This window comes from Eumetopias jubatus, unplaced genomic scaffold (assembly GCF_037043125.1).
Source record: "Eumetopias jubatus isolate StellerSeaLion01/CBP00866 unplaced genomic scaffold, mEumJub1_p1.0 scaffold_17, whole genome shotgun sequence".
Classification (NCBI taxonomy): Eukaryota; Metazoa; Chordata; class Mammalia; order Carnivora; family Otariidae; genus Eumetopias; species Eumetopias jubatus.
Genome location: NW_028274823.1, coordinates 73,012,180 through 73,032,418, shown reverse-complemented (window position 1 = coordinate 73,032,418; position 20,239 = coordinate 73,012,180).

The following is a 20,239-nucleotide window of genomic DNA, read 5'->3' as shown; positions in this document are numbered from 1 at the left end:
CAACAAAACAGCCCCATCCCATTCAAATGAATCCTCATAGTAATTATTTGAGGAATGTTCTATTGTCATTGCTGTCATTTTATGATGAAGAAATGGAGGCACAGAGTAGCTCAAGGTCCCCAAGCTGGTAAGCAGGAAGGCAGGATCTGAATTTAGGTGATTTAACTTTAAAGCCCATATTATGGTCCTCGTGTTATGTTACCTCTGCAAATCTAGCAGACCAGGAGTAGAAGATGAGACAAAAGAAGAGAGGGGTTAGGAAAAACATATGGTCGGAAACTTTAAAAGATTTATCTAGAGCCCAAAATGTAAGTGACAGATACTAGGTTCAAACACAAGTTTATGGATTCAAATCCCATATGCTTTTCACTGCACCACAATTTAAATTATTAATCATGTTCATTTGAAGTTCAGAGCTTAATTGAAGGTAAGGCTATGCTATAGACAAGTATAAGGGCAGGAAGCATCTTCGCATGGTGGGATCATCCAGCTACTTCTGATGGTGCTGGAAAGCCTAATGAAAGAAAATAACAAGGTCAAGGTTGTAAATTCTCCATTCAAGGCATGGTTTGAGAACCAGAGAATCAAGAGTATCCATTCTCCATCTGGGCACCAATTTGGTAATCGATTTATGGAAGATATGATTCATCCACATTAAGAATATTAGATGCAATAAAATTTGGGTATGTTTCTCATAAGGATTACATAAGACTAACTTAAATCCTAAGGGAACATTATAATTAAGATTTGTCTAAATATTTTAAGTACTTAACATAGTTTGATCAACTCATACCGCTGTAAGTATAAAATGTAAATGTTACGTCTGTTTCAACTAAACATTCAGAAGATGAGGAACATGATCTGACTCTGCTCTCTCCACATCTGTTCTCACATTGCCAGGTACTCCACACAGTTTCTGGCCTACTATTGTGACTTTTTGTGTTTTCTAGAATTGTTATGTTTAATTTAAAAAACCCACTACATTCTGTGATTTATTAAGGTGAACCTTAAAAAGATAGGGAGATGGACGAGCTCCATCTGGCATCTTCTGCTAACGCATCATAAGTAGCTTTTTGCTAGTGCCGTCAAGGAGATAAAATTCCCCAGAATACAAATATTTTCATAAAATGCCATGGCTTCTGAGAATATGAATCAGTGAGATATGTCATTTAAAAAGCATGTCTAATTACCATTTAAAATATAAATTTGGACTCTTATTATGGGTTATGGTCCCATGTGATTCTTTATTTTTCTTAAATTGTCCCAGATTTGATCAGTAAGAGCACCTTCGGATTGGGTCTCTGTCCTTCGGTATGTCCCCATCACTTTTTTAGATCTTCCTTATCTTCTATCATCTCAAGATGTTCCAGACTTCTCTGGTACTTTCCCTGCCCTAGACCTGGATCTGAATGGGATAGAAGTTTGGGGCACTAGATGTCCTCATTGGTATTAGGGTGCTATCATTTCCAGGCCCTCTCAGCAAATGGAACTAGGAATACATGCACAATTCCACGCTGAAATGAATATATAGTTGAATAAAGAAACCAATGGACAAGGGGAAGCTCTTTGTTCAGTAGACGTTCAACTAACGAAAGTAGAAGAAATGAAGAGTGGAAAATCAATGTTTGGCAAATGCCACAGAGATCATTACTCCAAGCAACAATCATCAGTGTAGGCTAAAATTAATGGGCAGAAGCATGATGAGACACAGGAAGCTTATATCATCTCAAGGTGTCTCCCCACGAGCCATTATTACTTACCAAGAGAAAAATAATCGATTTGCAATGAAAGAAGCTGGCAGACCCACACTTAGCCAAGTGGTCAAAGTTGCCTCACCCGGAGTGGGACAGCCAAATTGATATTGTGTGCTCCCTTACGAGATGCACTCAGCACACACGTGACTTCTGTGGCATGTCTGCCCAGAGTTCAGAATCTGAATCTCCTCACGAGGAAACAGCAGGGAAACCCAAATTGAGGAATATTATCCAAAAGAACTGGCCAGGATTCTAGAAAAGAGTCAAGGTCATGACAAAGGGAGACTGAAGGACTATTCCAGAGTAAAGGCAACGGAGGACAAATGACAACGGAATGCAGTGTGTGATCCCGAAGTGGATCCCGGATTAGAAAAATCTCAAGAGATGGTTGGTGAAATCTGAAGAAGCCTTGTGGTTTAGATAACAGTAGTGAACCAGTCTCAGCTTCCTGCTTTTGAGAATTATCTTGTGGTCAAAGAAAATCTTAACATTTGGGGAATCGGGTGAGGGGTATACCAAGCATTCTTTTACTATTTGGCAACTTTTTTGTAAAACAGAATCATTTTAAATGAAAAGTGAGTAGCATCCAGGAAGAACTATACACGAGGAACCAAATGCCTGGTAAGGAAGCATTGCTGGCTGCCAGACTGATGGGCTGATGGCGGCTCCCACCGAGACCCGGGGAGATCCAGGTATGACCTGTGAGCGGCTATGACTGTCACTCACGGTTATTCTTACCTGCTACTCTTACCTGTGGGTTACACATATTAGCAGCGAAAGGCCAGGCGCTGTATGATCACTGCAGAATCTGGGGACTAGACTTTCCAGAAGACCAGGTAGGGGAAGATTTTTACATACCACCCCACCCCCACCCCAGAGTACCCTAGGGGATATTCACATTACAAAAGACAGTTTGAGATGTCTCTCTGTGTTCATTTGTCTGACATTTTTCCAAAGTATCCTTCTGTTTGAAGGATACTTTTTAAAGTTATACTAACAAAGTATAAATACGATCTCTAGCTACCAGAAAACCACTCGTGATATTGTATATCTTGAGGTTATATTGAAATGCACAATCGATGCAGCTATTTTGATGAGCTATCCGTTGTTCTTATTTTATGCAGCTCGGCAGCTGTGGTCTGAATACTTGGTAATATCTGGAATAAGGGGTATCTGGCATAGGTTGGGTTTACATTATGAAGAATAAGCATTTTTTTTCAACATGAGAAAATGTTTTCTGGGTTCAAACACTTGTAGTAAAATGCGAAATTAGTGACAAGGCAATATTTTTATCAAATCCCTGAGAGAAGAGACTTTCATGACTCATACTTTACCCATGATATCTTGTACGGAACCAGACTCATAACAGGTCCTCAAGTCGATTTGAAAATGATGTAATATTTGTTTACCCTCAAAGTTCATTTGTTTGGGAATATATGCCTATATATTGACTTTTTTTTTTTTTAACTTCTGCCTCGGTGGGAATAAATATCTAATGCCTCACCAGTAGGAGTCAGTCTCCTTTGAACACTAACTTATTTTTCCATTTAAGAGTCCAATAGTGGAGCGCCTGGGTGGCACAGTCAGTTAAGCATCCAACTCTTGATTTCAACTCAGGTCTTGATCTCAGGGTTGTGAGATGGAGCCCCGTGTCAGGCTCACACTCAGTGTGGAGTCTGCGTGAGATTCTCTCTCTTCCTTTGCCCCTCCTCCCACTCATGCTCTATGAATAAATAAACAAACAAATAAATAAAATCTTTTTTAAAAAATGAGTCCAATAGTCTTGTTTTTAACCTTTGATAGTTTTCCATGACTGCAACCTCCAGGGAGGGATCCCTGGTGAGGTCTTGCTTCTCTGGCCTCTCCTTGAACTCTCCTGGATAGGGCCAGGGTTCTTGACATTCCCCCTTTCTCCAGTATGTCTAAACATACTCAGACTGTCATTTTTGACCTTGTAAAAAAGGGGCCCTCTGCCACGCTGAGTGTACTTAATAAAACCTGCAAACCAACTGTTAATCCTTAGGACATACACAGGATGTTTAAGATATTGTTGTATCTTATAAACCATACAGCTGATATACCATGTGTATTTACTCATGCTGATGTACACTGTGCCTGCAGCTTTGGGTGTTCATATGCATACAGTTAGGAATAAGATGGGGGAAGCTTGCCTGGATGATGTAGATACTTTGCTGAAATCATAGTGTCTTAGCTGGTAATGAGTAGTAAAGTCCCTGACACTCACAAAAAAACTTCCATTAGAGCAAATGCCTGGACCATATTTAAGCGTCTGATAAATTTTAACTATAGGAGTTTGGCACTGTAAGGTAAGGGACAGAATATTGCACCTGACTTTAAAATATACAAATTCAAAGCCTAGCTCTATCACTTCTTAAAGAGTCATTTAACTTTTCTGAGGCCCAGTTTTCTTTATTTATAGAATGAAGTAAATATGCCTGTTTTCCAAGTTTGAGTGTTTTTTTTTTTTAAGATTTTATTTATTGTTTGACAGAGAGAGAGGAAGAGAGAGGGAACACAAGCATCAGAGGCAGGGGGAGAGGGAAAAAGAGACTCCCCACTGAGCAGAGAGCCTGAGGCAGCACTCGATCCCAGAACCCCGGGATCATGACCTGAGCTGAAGGCAGACCCTTACCGACTGAGCCACCCAGGCGCCCCAATTCGAGTGGTTTAAATAGGAAATGGATGTAGACACTTTTTGTACATACTAAATTGCTTTATTCAGGTGATCCTCAAGAATGTATGAAGTGCCTCTACATTGATTGCTGGGGACACAGCTGTGAGTCGGTGAGAAATTGTCCTGCTAGATGAACGACACCTTCTGGTGGAAGGCAGACACTGAGCAAGAAGCTTTTACCAGAAGACCTAACCTGACTGGGTCCCGGGAGTCAGGGCAAGCTTTCTTGGGTTGTAGGAATTAGAGATGGGGGTGGGAGGACAGAAGGGAGCATTCCAGGCAAAGGAGGCAGGATGTGCAAGGGCCCAGTGCCTTGTTCTCCCCAGCAGTGACAATGATAATGCAATAGGAAGCCATTAAGTATTGTGTTATTGCTGTTGTTTTAATAGACTTTTTCTTCTAGAGCTGTTTTACATTCACAGTAAATTTGAGCAAACATTTCAGAGTTTCCAGTTTCTTGGTGCTGTACAATCTGTGGGCTTCGACAAGCATATGACATGTGTACCCACCATCATCCAGAATAGTTTCACTGTCCTGAGAGTGTTTTAATAAGGGAAGAAACGTGCTTACAATTACATTTTAACAAGATCTTTCTTTTTTTTTCCTAAGATCTATTTATTTATTTGATATAAAGAGAAAGAGAACACGAGTGAGGGGAGTAGAGTGAGAGAATCCCAAGCAGACTCCCCACTGAGCGTGGAGCCTGATGCAGGGCTCAATCGCAGGACCCTGAGATCATGACCTGGGCCGTATTCAAGAGTCAGATGCTCAACGGACTGAGCCACCCAGGTGTCTCTTAACAAGATCTTTCTAACTACAGTGTGCAGAATGGATTGAAGAAGGCCAAGAGTCAGGGCGGGAAGTTGATCTGAAGTAGAGAAAATGTAGAAATAGATGTTCACAAATTTGGGGGTCAACAGTGATGAGGAGACAAATGCTCAGGACAAATGAGGGAGGTAAGATGAAGGAGAGGAAGACAGGAGCAGAGCTCAGCTCGAATGACAGGAAGTGGGGCCCAGGAGGAAAAGAGGCAGGCGTCCCACGGAGTTAGATCTGCCTCTAACAGGAAGTTTCATGACTGTCTTCTGGAAAGTTCCAACCACTCTCACTGAGTAGCCTGCGTGTCCATGCCCAGCAGCATTCATGAGTCGATTGTGCCTGTCAGGACTCATGGGATAATATCACCGCTGCTCACAAACGTGTCCTCCTTGTTTATTAAGACATTTGGAAAGCTCCTCAGTTTTCCTTAGGCTTGACTTTTCCATCTCCTCCTCAGGTAAGAAAACGTTGAGCTTTAGCTTCCACAGAAATCAAGGAGGGGTGGTGAAGTCCTACGTTGGGGAAGGTCACATTTAACCACGGACGGAGAGAAAGGATACGATCGCAAGATGAGAATCATTTTTATCTCAAACTTCAGATTCTATAAGAAACACTCTGAGTTGGGCAGATGGGTGTAAGGCAACAAATGTATAAAGCTTTTGAATAATCAGAAGAACTTCCAAATCACACACCTGCTGCAGCTGTCCATTCGTCTCCAGAAAAAAACACATCGAACTAGTAAATGTGCAAAACTTGGCTTTCAAAGGAGTTTGTTTGTTTGACAAGTATTTATCGAGTGCCTACAAACATAAGCTAGACAAACCCTTTCTTTAGTCTGCCTTTTATTAGATGTTCTAAATTGGAACAAATGCTCAGGGTCTTCCTTCCTTCCCTCCTTTCCTTCCTTCCTTCCTTCCTTCCTTCCTTCCTTCCTTCCTTCCTCCCTCCCTCCCTCCCTCCCTTCCTTCTTTCCTTCCTTCCTTCTTCATTTCCTCTGTTTTTTTCTCTCTTCCCATCATTTTCTCTTCTCTTATGTTTCCCCCCCACAAGGCATAGTGTTTTAATATTTTTCCTACTTGAAAATGTTCAACTGCTCTTTTCTCACCCCAAATATTCCAGATATGACCTACAAGGGATTATGTGGAGAGGTCCAGAGGTGAGGTAGAGAAATTTTGAGGGAGTTCCTTGAGCATGAATATTTCTCAGCGAACTTGACTTTATTTCCGCACTCTGCATTGCCCCACATCACCACTGAAAGACCTTTAACGCCACCTTTCTCTACTTTGGCTGGAGATATTTGGAAGGGAGATGGGGTCAAGGAGATGCATGTGTCAACTAAGCTAAATAAATAAATAAAATACAAAGGAAGGATAAAATACTTGCTTAAATTGTATGGGACACCAACCACAAATCTGGGCCCCAGCTGCTTAATTCAAATCCTGCCTCCTCCAGTTATCGACAGTGTAATCTCAGGTACATCATTGAACTTCTCTGTGCCTCAGTTTACTCAAGAGGTTGAAAACAAGTGTTTCTGCCCCCATCTGATTATGGGGAGGGCAGTGCCAAGCATGTGATAAGTAGAACATCATCCCTGTCCCTGGAGGAGGAGACATGGCCTGACCACTTAAGTGAACTGGCCAAGGTAGCAAAGGGCAGAGTCAGATCGAGGCTCTACGTCCTCTCTCCAAATGCCACATTCTCTACAGCCTCTGTGTGATTGGAAGCCTCTTGGAGGGAGGCTTGGATTCAGGACTCAGCCTTTCTCCATAGCTTACTCACACACAGATACACATCTCTATTTCTCTCCTTTGGACCACCTTTTCCTTATCGTGTTTTACTTTTTTGCTTCCAAAATCAAAATGTGTTTTCAACCAAAGTTCCACTCAATTAAAAATACCACACAGCACATTTTCCTGGCTTGTGAGGAGTAACTTATTCAATTCATGGAGTTAGTGAAATATGTGGTTAAAATCTTTGAATGGCTCCGTAAGCACAGTGTCTGCTCATTAGACAAGCAGATACATCACTTGTCACTCCTTCTTAATAACTCATTAATTAACCACTAGTTCCAGCGATCTGAAATAATTATTTTTTAGTTTGAATCTTACAAACACTATTAGGGGGGAAGAAAAAATCATGTTAATGTGCCAGTGACTCTAAACATAATGGAATGCTAGACCACCGCGATTGCAATCACCAAGGTCCATGTACCAAGGTGAAGGGTAACAAGATGCTCCGACAGCTCTTGAAGAAACAATTGGTACAATCAATTTAGCCTCACATTTATCTTGTCTTGACAATTACTGAGCCATTAATCTCAGTGTCAAGGCATTGCCATCATTGGACCCAACTAAATGAGTATCCATGGCAATAGAATAGAGTACACATGGGTGAAAAAAAACCTTGGCAGCAAGAAGCACAACGTCACCTAGTGAATCCACAAGAAAAGTAGAGTAAAACCTGTCTGTGAGCAGAAAGGAGACCTCAGAATCTATGGTGCCCTGATCGCATGAGTTGTCCCCAACTCATCAGCTTTGGTTCCTGCCTACTTTCCAGAGCTACAGCATGATAAGAACCTCTGCTAGATTAACCACAGGGAGACTAAGCGAGCTGACAACAAATCAGGGACTCCAAAAACAAAAACAAAAAGCAACTGCGTCAATATTTTTGGTATAAAACTTGATGTAGATTATTAAAAAAAAAAAAACAAAACAAAACCCTCAAAGTCATCAAATAGAATTACATTCAATTTCTTGCACTATATATATATTTTTAAAGATTTTATTTATTTATTCGAGAGAGAGCATGAGTGAGAGAGAGAGGGTGAGGAGTGAGGCAGAGGAAGAAGAAGACTCCCCCCTGAGCAGGGAGCCCGATGTGGGGCTCGATCTCCGAACCCCAAGATCATGACCTGAGCCGAAGGCAGACACTTAACCGACTGAGCCACCCAGGCGCCCCCAATTTCTTAACAGTATATTTTAAGTACAACTGGGGGATGGGGTGATTTGTCACCTTATTTTATGCTTGTAGAACCTATGGAAACTAAACACGGCCCTAGGGAGAATGAAAAGAATGTCAGAATGAACAGAAGGCAGAACAATGATGGCCAAGGTTTGGGTAAATACTTAGGATTGTTACTCCAAAAAGATACTTATTAAGGTACCAAGCAAGCATGCTGTTATGCGTTACTGTGGTGTCACATCTAATGGGAAGATACCCATCAGATAACATTCTAGGTATTATTATGAGTTGGATCCTCTAAAGACTTGACATGTAGACACGATCATTCCATCCTTCCCTTGTATGCCCCCCAAAGCTGCTTTTTTACCCATAGATGTATGACAGGAGGGCCATTCCTCCCATTCCCTGCCTCCACCCAAAAGGATGAATTATTTCAGGGCACAGAGTCTAAAGCAGTGGACCCCCAAATTTTCTGATTGTGCAACTCTATTAGTAAAAAATGTTTGAGTGTGGGGTCCCTATGTATTACTATAAATATAAGCAAATATATTACGTGATATATGTTTGCTCAAAAATAGAAAATGTAACAAAATGGGGAAGAGGGATTGAGCCATTTTAAGTCCTCCACCTTCTGGGTGAGTTCCCCAGGTGTAGGCAGAGACTACAGAGACCATAGCTTGGGGAGAGCCATCGGACTGGACCTTGGCTCTGCTGGGGTTCCCACTGTGCTGGGCAGGACTGTCTGAAGCCTGGCACTCACCCCTTGGGGTAGGAGGGACAGCAAGGAGTGTGGGGGGGGTGAGGGGAGGAGGCTGCCAGGACCCCCCATGAAGCACGGCCCAGAGGGGGTGTGGAACACCTCAAAACAGTTCACTTGATTTAACTGAATCAAGTGTCAGCACAGAGAATGGGGTTTGGGGAGAAGAGGCACAAAATTTTTGGAAAACTAAATCACCCAACCAATGGAAATATTTGCAGACTCCTCTCCTTGTACCATGAGATGATCCTGAAAAGCATTCCCTTTCTCATTGTTAAATGGTCACCTCTGTATCCTGTGTGTATGCGTGCTCCTGTGAGCATGTTTTGTTTTGTTTTAAAAACATCAACATCTTAGTGACAATGATGTCATCACCAAATATTCTCCAAATTTGGACCACTGGTCTTCTTGCAAGTGAAAAATGTCTGATTCATCATTAAACATCATACAACTCCAATCTATGTGCCCTGAGATTCCTCGTGAACCTCTAAGAGGCATAAATTATTGGGCGCCTGGGTGGCTCAGATGGTTAAGCGTCTGCCTTCGGCTCAGGTCATGATCCCAGGATCCTGGGATCGAGTCCCGCATCGGGCTCCCTGCTCCTTGGGAGCCTGCTTCTCCCTCTGCTTCTCTCTCTCTCTCTCCCTCTGTCTCTCATGAATAAATAAATAAAAAATCTTTAAAAAAAAAAAAAAAGAGGCATAAATTATTTTCATGGTCATTCCCGTATCCCATTTCAAAATATCACAATGAGTTTCTTTTCTAGGATATTATCTGTAGGACGATTGACAAAGATCCTCTCCTTGCCCAGAGTCTAGTCAGTCTCCTCTGAGCCCTCTTCTGGGTTAAGGCTCAGTCTGGGCCCATAAAATCTTGAATAATCACGGTTCCTAACAGCTCAAGGCCACATCCATAGGATGACCCTAGCTCCCCTTACAACACGTGCCTGAGAAGTGTCAAGGTTGACAAAAGACTTCACTGTGTTCCAGCCAACACCTGAAGATAGGGTTCCTTCCTGTCTTCCATCCTCTGTGGGAGGGTAGGGGTCTAAGTGGGTAAGTGGCAATTGGCAAACCTTGATGCCTTGCAGATGAACCAACCCCCTCCCTCCAGTTCTTTGTAATTTTTCCTCTCCTTGACTCAGCCCCACCCCCATTTCCTCATTTTCCCTTTAGAATTCCCAGTCACCTCTGCACACATCCAAGTGGAGTTCAGCTCCTTATTACAATAGTATGTTACTGATTAAAATCTGTCCTTACCACTTTAACTTGTGTCCAGCTTTGTTTATCTTTGGCACTATTTAAGCCAAAAAGAAGGCAACTGCAGTAGACCACAACATAGAAAAAATAAATAAACACAGCAGATTTCCACCGTCAAACCCACAGCCGTGTGGAATTTCCAGGGAAAGATAACTGTCTGATACAGACTATGTCAAGATGTCAATATTGATCCACATATTACAATCAATAAAGCTTAATTTCCTTCTTATTTTCATTAGACCAAAAGGTACATGTAAACTGACCTAGGATTTTCCTTCCGCACTCCAGGGGACCATCCTGCCCATCCCCCAATACACACAGCATAGTTTCGGGACCAGTGATCTGAACAGCAAACTTCTGTGCAGAGAAGCCGAATTAAAATTCATGCCCCCAGGGCCACACCTCGTAAGAGATGGATTCCATACGGGGTGATTCAGATTTTACCCCAGTTAGCCCTGGCCCAGAAATGCCAAGCTCTTTCATGGGCATGGCATCATCGGTACAGATGGTATTCCCATCTGACAAGCAGGGCTTTCTTGGACCCACTGGCACTCTGCCCAGTAGATGAAAAACGCAAGCGGGACAGATTCAAGCCACTGTTGTCTTCTTAAAATAAGCAATTCATTTTTTAGGGAGCGCGAGCTATTTTTAATAGTGTTAGTTACTTGGCAGCTATTTGCAAAATGGCTCCCACAATTCTAAGAAGCTGTGATTCATCCTTAGGCCTGGCAAGGTCCTGGGTACATGGAAATTCCAGCAGGAGTTATAAATGTCACTTTTCACGCTCGGAGCTCACAAAGTCCTCTGTAAAGCGAAGAGTAAGAGTTGGCAAATTCCCTAACAATGGGAAACAAGAGCCAGTATTCAGCTGGGGGTTGGTCAAACACTCTTGCGTTACCCAGCGTCCTGTGGGAATCACAGACCTTAGGGACAAGAAACCACTGAGGTCTTTGAGTCCGGTCCCTGAGGTCTGGATAGAACCATTTCCTCGCGGCTTCTCTTCAGGCAGATAGTTGTCTTTGCATTTGCTTGCATTGCTTTTTTTCTTCTATTTTTATTATGTAAATGTATTTTAGAAAGTAATAAAGCATTTTTTTCAGTGTTTGAGTGATTTGATTATTTTTATTTGCTTTTCACATTTAGTATAACAATTTTTAAACAATACAAAGGCATGGAAAACGGGAAGTAAAAGTCCCCCCACCAACAAAACCTTCCTTACTCTCATTTTTCAGTTAATCACTGCTTTGATTTGTCTCTTGCACTTTTTGTGTGCGAGTCTATTATGCCCTATTTAAGAGAGATAAGGTACCACTATTTCCATTTTGTTAGATACTCTTCCAGAAATTTTCCAAGCATATATATGCATACACACACACTTACGTATTTATTATATTTATGTTTTTCTGTTTTTAATGGGCTTCTATTGTGTGTATTGACCTGCATTTTCTATTTTTCACATTTAACTTTGCCTTTCTTACCTCATTGGCACAACTGCCTTTATAAGGGTTGCATAACATTTCTTTTATGGAAGCACTATCATTCATTTAATGGCCTCATAATAATGGAAATTCGGGTTGCTCCGGGTATTGGCTATGACAGTGTGGGGCTATGAGCATCCTAACACTTAGCAATCTCAGCAAGTTGGTGAATTTCGAGCCACAGGATCATTTGCGTGTGAATTGTAAATTGACTATCACCCAAAAGCATTTGGAGTATCAGAGTCCCACCAGCCCTCATCCCTGTGGGCATTGAGAATTATGTTTAACTTACTTTTTTAAAAAATTGTGGCTAAATACCCATGACATAAACTTTACTGTCCTAAGCATGTGAAAGTGCTTAAGTGGCATGAAGTACATTCATATTGTTGAGCTACTGTCACCACCCTCCATCCACAGAGCTGTTTCATCTTGTGAAACTCAGACTGTATCTAGTAAACACTAACTCCCCAGCCCCTCTCCCCATGGCCCCTGGCCACCACCATTCTACTTTCTGCACTGATGAATTTAAGTTCTCTAGGGACCTGGTATGAAAGGAGTCATACAATATTTGTCGTTTTGTCGCTGGTTATTTCACTTGGCACCACATCCTCAAGCTTCCTCCAAATTGTAGCAGATGTCAGAGTTTCCTTCCTTATTAAGGCTGAGTAATATTCTGGTTGTATGGATGTGTTACAATTTGTGTATCCATTTATGCATCCATGGACACTCGTTTAATGCATTTTATGTATTTATTTATTTTAGATTTTATGTATTTATTTTAGAAAGAGAGAGAGAGAGCAGGGAGGGGCAGAGAGAGGGAGAAAGAATATTAAGCAGGCTCTGCACTGAGCTGGGAGCCCGACGCAGGGCTCGATCTCATGACCATGAGATCATGACCTGAGCCGAAACTGAGAGTCAGATGCTTAACTGACCAAGCCACTCGAAAGCCCCTCATGCATTTTAATACTGACTTCGTAGACAATTTTCTGATACTTCAATAGTCTAAAATGGATAAATTTGAGAAAAACATACACTATGTAATCACAGGTCTATGGCCCCACTGCCTTCCCTAAGCTCTGCCCTTTGCCCATGGAAGTACCGGAAGCAAACTCCTTCCCATCAGAGAGGCCATGACCACCCTCCTCACTGAACCAAAGGATTCTGCCTTCACCCCAGGCCCACATGGTGGGCACAGCCCCTGCCACTGAGTCAAATGAATGCATCTGGGGCATTGTTAATACTCAAGAAGAAGTCACTGAATGGCGTGATTATTCTGGTATTGTATTCTTCTGTATTTATTTTTTAATTCCAATGAAACTTTGCAGAGAAATTTAAGAACTGTAGTCAAAGCATCTGCAATTACATTTTGAGCCCATGGCCTGTCTTCAGAGCGATGTTGTGGGTTTAAGCTACCCCACAACTTTGTCAGCTTAGATTTGGGGAACTCATTTTGTCAAAATTCCTGTGGGATTTTGTCTGAATAACTCATATTGAATTTTTTTTCCCTAAAACTTCCCCTCCCAAATAGTTACAGTTACATAACACAGAATCTTGATTTCTTCTACTTAGTGCCTCCAAACTCCCAACTCCACCTCATGGTCAGACCAAGAAATGGCAAAATGAGACAGAATCAAATTACAAATGTATTCCAACTGCTGTGAGATGTAAACCAATTCATCTGATTTTTAAACAAAGCAAAGAACATTATTTTTTAGATGTAACTGAACAGAAAGAGAATACTAGTTAATTATTTTTATTGTCATGAAAGCTCACACTTTTATTTTTTTTAAAGATTTTATTTATTTTTTATTTGACAGAGAGAGAGAGAGACAGCGAGAGAGGGAACACAAGCAGGGAGAGTGGGAGAGGGAGAAGCAGGCTTCCCGCTGAGCAGGGAGCCCGATGCGGGGCTCGATCCCAGGACCCCGGGATCGTGACCTGAGCTGATGGCAGACGCTTAACAACTGAACAAGCCAGGTGCCCCAGAAAGCTCACACTTTTCTATAGATAGCACCTCAAAAACTTTTTAAGAGCACCCTGAAATAGATATTAGGGTTGAGAGAACCACTGAGGCTTTGAGCAGCACCTGGTGTAGAGCAGGAAGCCACTAGAAAACTATTTACCAAAGAAGAACGTGAAATGCATAATGTCACATTACAAACTCCCAAGGTTATTTATCCTACCACTAGGTAAGAATCTCCATATTTAAAGCCACAGGCTATGCTACATACACATTTTGCCAGAACAGAAGACTTTGAAGTAGCTACATTAGTTCATTAGAAACAATTTATAAAGAATGTTCATAGAAGAGAACCTTCCAGCACATTAAAAACATGACTTCATATAGTTTACATACAACTGTCTTTCAGAAACATTTCTAACGCCAAAAACGGTACACAATGACACCGCATTTCCTCGCAGATGGTTTCCTGCTCTTCTACAATTTTTTTTCTAGTTACCATTTTAATCTCTTATTTAGTTTTCTTAGAAAAGCTGATGGCCCTTCTTTCAGGGAAATGAACAAAGGGTAACTTTTTTTTAAAGGACACAGGCTAAAAGAAACTAAGGACTTCATGGTGAAATTGGAAGTATTTATTTAGAAACATGGGTAGAAAAGAAATCCAGAAATTACAATGAAAATGGTTTTTAAAGACCTCACGTGTTGGCCAACCTGAATTAGGCAGAAAGCATATAAAAAAGTATCAACCACAAATAAAAAAGGTATCAACAGACAGGGTCCCCTCCTTCAGCCGGGTTGGCCTGCAGGTGGGCACACACTCCCTCTATGGCTTTGATACTAGGGATGACTTTGCAAAATAGCCCCAAAGACCTTCCACACAGAACAGAGGCAGGTGAGGGGAGCAGGGGCAGGATCCAGGGAACAGGGCCCAGGGTTCTGTGGAAATGCTCCTGCAAGCCAAGTGCAGAAAACAAAAGAACATTGAGGAGCACCCACGTAATAGACAGCCCCACCAGCTGATTTTTGATGGCAGCTGACTCATCCACACAGCAGTGAAAGGACAGAGAAATAGGAAAGGCACAGCCCACTTCATTTTGCCTCCATTTCACAGCAACTAACACTTGCCCAAGTAAACAGTTAAAGGCAGTTATGAAAATGGACTCGTAGGCTTATGTTCTTACCTACATCATGGATGGATTGAGGCATTTCTCTTTTTTTAAATTTTTTTATTAACATATAATGTATTGTTTGTTTCAGGGGTACAGGTCTGTGATTCATCAGTCTTGCACAATTCACAGTGCTCACCATGGCATATACCATCCCTAATGTCCATCACCCAGCCACCCCATCCCTCCCACCCCCCACCACTCCAGCAAACCTCAGTTTGTTTCCTGAGATTAAGAGTCTCTATGGGTTGTTTCCCTCTCTGGTTTCATCTTGTTTCATTTTTCCCTCCCTTCCTCTATGGTCCTCTGTCTTGGTTCTCAAATTCTCCATATCAGTGAGATCATATGATAATTGTCTTTCTCTGATTGACTTATTTCCCTTAGCATAATACCTTCTAGTTCCATCCACGTCATTGCAAATGGCAAGATTTTGGTTTTTTGATGGCTGCATAATATTCCAGTGTGTGTGTGTGTGTGTGTGTGTGTGTGTGTGTGTGTGTGTGTACCACAGCTTCTTTATCCATTCATCTGTCGATGGACATCTAGGCTCTTTCCATAATTTGGCCATTGTGGACATTACTGCTATAAACATTGGGGTGCATGTACCCCTTCGGATCCCTACATTTGTATCTTTGGGGTAAATACCCAGTAGTGCAATTGCTGGGTCATAGGGTATTTCTATTTTTAACTTTTTGAGGAACCTCCATATCGTTTTCCAGAGTGGCTGCACCACCTGCATTCCCACCAACAGTGTAGGAGGGTTCCCCTTTCTCTGTATCCTCGCCAACATTGTTTCCTGACTTGTTAATTTTAGCCATTCTGACTGGTGTGAGGTAGTATCTCATTGAGGTTTTTGGTTTTTTTTTTAAGATTTTATTTAATGGAGAGAGAATGAAAGAGAGAGAGAGCACATGAGAGGGGGGAGGGGCAGAGGGAGAAGCAGACTCCCTGATGAACAGGGAGCCAGATGCAGGACTCGATCCCGGGACTCCAGGATCATGACCTGAGCTGAAGGCAGTCACTTAACCAACTGAGCCACCCAGGCGCCCCTCTCATTGAGGTTTTGATTTGGATTTCCCTGATGCCAAGTGATGTTGAGCACTTTTTCATGTCTGTTGGCCATTTGGATGTCTTCTTTGCAGAAATGTCTGTTCATGTCTTCTGCCCATTTCTTGATTGGATTATTTGTTCCTTGGGTGTTGAGTTTGATAAGTTCTTTATAGATTTTGGATACTAGCCCTTTATCTGATATTTCATTTGCAAATATCTTCTCCCATTCTGTCAGTTGTCTTTTGGTTTTGTTAACTGTTTCCTTTGCTGTGCAAAAGCTTTTTATCTTGATGAAGTCCCAGTAGTTCATTTTTGCCCTTGCTTCCCTTGCCTTTGGCGATGTTTCTAGGAAGAAGTTGCTGTGGCTGAGGTCGAAGAGGTTGCTGCCTGTGCTCTCCTTTAGGATTTTGAGGGATTCCTGTCTCACATTTAGATCTTTCATCCATTTTGAGTCTATTTTTGTGTGTGGTGTAAGGAAATGGTCCAGTTTCATTCTTCTGCATGTGACTGTCCAATTTTCTCAACACCATTTGTTGAAGAGACTGTCTTTTTGCCATTGGACATTCTTTCCTGCTTTGTCGAAGATTAGTTGACTATAGAATTGAGGGTCCATTTCTGGGCTCTCTATTCTGTTCCATTGATCTGTGTGTCTGCTTTTGTGCCAGTACCATACTGTCTTGATTATTACAGCTTTGAAATAGAGCATGAAGTCTGGAATTGTGATGCCACCAGCTTTGCTTTTCTTTTTTAACATTCCTCTGGCTATTCAGGGTCTTTTCTGGCTCCATACAAATTTTAGGATTATTTGTTCCATTTCTTTGAGAAAAGTTGATGGTATTTTGGGATATTTAGGGATTGCGTTAAATGTGTAGATTGCTCTAGGTAGCATAGACATTTTCACAATATTTGTTCTTCCAATCCATAAGCTTGGAAAGTTTTCCCATTTCTTTGTGTCTTCTGCAATTTCTTTCATGAGTATTCTATAGTTTTCTGAGTACAGATTCTTTGCCACTTTGGTTGGATTTATTCCTAGGTATCTTATGGTTTTGGGTGCAATTGTAAATGGGATCAACTCCTTACTTTCTTTTTTTTTTCTATCTCGTTGGTGTATAGAAATGCCACTGATTTCTATGCATTGATTTTATATCCTGCCACTTTACTGAATTCCTGTATGAGTTCTAGCAGTTTTAGGGTGGAGTCTTTTGGGTTTTCCACATAAAGTATCATATCATCGGCAAAGAGTGAGAGTTTGACTTCTTCATTGCCGATTCGGATGAGGCATTTCTTTTTTAAGAGAGGGAGAGAAAGAGAGAAACTTAAGAAGGCTCCGCACCCAGCATGGAGCCCAACTTAGAACCCAACTTGGGGCTCACTCTCATCACCCTAAGATCATGACCTGAACCAAAATCAAGAGCCAGAATGTTCACCCACTGAGCCACGCAGGCATCCCAAGGCATTCTTTAAAACAAAACGAAGTCATCCAATGAAATTAAACAGGCAGGTCCTCTTTAGAGTGACAGTCTTTGGGGAACCGTCATCCACAAAGGAAACACATTATATTCTTGGGCGATATACAAGACAGGTCAGGCAGAGGGGCTGCGGGTGGTCAGCGGAGTCCACAGCAGAGGCCACACAGCGTGTGGCATGTCCTCGTCTCCCTGCATGGGTCCTCCACTGACCCGGCTCTCTCCCCTGTTCTCCCAAAGTGAAGGCTTCAGCTACCTCCGCGCAAGAAGGGAGAAGTGATTGTTTTCTTAAACCCTTTGGTGTCCTGTGTGTACATGCGCCTGGGGGTGGGTCTTGCTTCCCTCCTTTCACAAGGAAGCTCTGCTTAGGCTCTGTGCTCCCCAGGAGCCGAGAAACAAAGGGCCTCCCCTTCTGGACCAGCACAAGGAAATAAACGTGGTGTCACTTCTGTGTAGCCGGTGATGCCCCCGAATGATCAGACACGGCTCTCAATGGCAATTGCTGCAGGGAGCATGTTCGGGAGGCAAAAGCCCACCCCAGAAGGAGAGAGGTGGGTCTGAAAGCCCGGCATGGCAACCCCAGTGACAAGAATTACGATGAAGTTCCTTGGAGGGAGGCTGTGACTAATCTAAGTTGCTGGCACAGCAAGTCATCTGCCTGCCTCCCCATCCTCCTCTTTCTCCCAGGATAATAGAAAGTGATTTCATTCAGCACTGGTGATCCAGCTCCGCTCACAGGCCCTCCCACGTGCCACGCACATGCTTGCCAGCACCGGGCGTGGGGTTTGGCTGAACAGGAGGAAGAAGGCTCCGCGGTGGTGCGCCTTGCAGAACCTGACTTCTCGAGAACTCACACCACCCAGGGCAGGACAGCAGCTGCGGGCCCTCCTACAGGGACTGAGGCTGTGGGGCCCCATCACCCCAAGTCCTGGACACTGGCTCTGTGTGGATACTCAGGGGCCAAGCCAGGACCACGGAAACCTTCTTAATAGTGGTCATTTTTTTCTTAAGTTTTTTTTTTTCAAGATTTTACTTATTTATTTATTTATTTGAGAGAGAAGAGAGTGAGAGAGCACAAGCAGGGGGATCAGCAGGCAGAGGGAAAGGGCCAAGCAGACTCCTCGTTGAGCAAGGAGCCCCATAGGGGGCTCCATCCCAGGACCCTGGGATCATGACCTGAGCCAAAGGCAGACACTTAACCGACTGAGCCACCCAAGTGCCTCTTAAGTTTTTATTTCAGGATTTTATTTGCATCTCAGGAGAATATTGTATTAACCATGTTTTTTTCACTTTCTGTATTCTGATGCTCTGACATCCGGGGCCTTGTTGACCCTGGCAGAACTGCGCCTCCCAGGGTTAAGCAGTTCCTGAGGGTAGCAAACAACTAACCTGGGAGCAAGAGTTTCAAATATAAACTGCCCATCAGTGGTCCACACCCCACTCCCTCCTCTATGGGGCTCTGATTCTGGGCCATAATCCCCCTGCCCTAATCACCCAGGGCCAAGTACCAGACAATGAGGGACAGCCCTACAGCCAGAGTCTGCCGAAATTGTCCAAACTAACCAATCCTGAGCCTGCTCGCCCTACCTCACCTGTTCTTTCCCATGAAAGCCACTATATAGACTCTTACCTGGGTTTCCCCCGGCTCCCTCTGCCTCCCTATGTGCCTGAAGGCGTGGCATGCCCCCTCCTCTTGGGAACCGTAGTAAACTATCTTTTCTCTTCTTTTTTTTTTTTTAAAGATTTTTAGTTGTTTTTTGACAGAGAGAGAGAGACAGTGAGAGAGGGAACACAAGCAGGGGGAGTGGGAGAGGGAGAAGCAGGCCTCCCGCGGAGCAGGGAGCCCGATGCGGGGCTCAATCCCAGGACCCTGGGATCATGACCTGAGCCTAAGGCAGACGCTTAATGACTGAGCCACCCAGGCGTCTCTGTTTTGTCTTTTAAAAAAAAGAAGAAGAAGAAACTAAACATTTGCAATTAAACGAAGATTTCTTCGTCTCCTATTGCAGGCCAGTCACTTCCCTTCTTCCTAAAACTAACCACTGTTATCAGTTTGATGTGTTTTTCCAGCCCAGTTTTTATTACTTCACATTGCATATACATGAATCCCTGAACAAGATAAGTATTGCACTTTCAGCTGTTACATGAACAGTTTCAGGCTGTAAGCAGTATTCTGCAGCTTGTTTAGTTTTTAAAGATCTACCCTTCGATATCATCTCTCTCTGTGGTTTTTAATGATTAGATTGTGTTCCATTAGATGAATTGCCACATTTACTTAGTCCTCCACTGATTTTGCAATGAAAATCCTTCTGCGTGTCTTGCAGGTAGACATGCCAGGCTCTTATCTGGCATATTCATAGAACTTGAGTTTGCGGGTTGGAAATTGCACACATTTAAAATTTATGGGAACCCTGTCAATTTTTTCTCCATAAGGGTTGTCCTGGTCATTTCTTTGTCCATGAAGTCTCTGCAAGGTAAATGACTATTTGAAGGAGGCTGTTAGGCCTCCAAAGTTTTTAGAAAAGAAAGAGAAAAGCAAATGAGTTTGTTAAACTCCAAAGTTTTATTGAATAATAACACAAAACAGGAACAAGTTATTATTACTGCTGTTTATTATAGAAACTTGTGTCCAGATACAGTGCCCATAGAGTTCAAAGTTGTACAAACACTGGGCACACTTGCCATTGCCTCCAACTCTTATCCACAACCATGTCACTAACATCTGTCTTTCCATCCTTTCTGCTTTAAGGAAAAATCCTTTCTTTTCCATTCCCTATGTTTGCACAATCTAGTTCTTACAACTGTACACAGTATTGGTTATTTTAACTCTTGGCCTCTCATTGAAGTAGGCATAATATTTGGAGTCAATCAAAC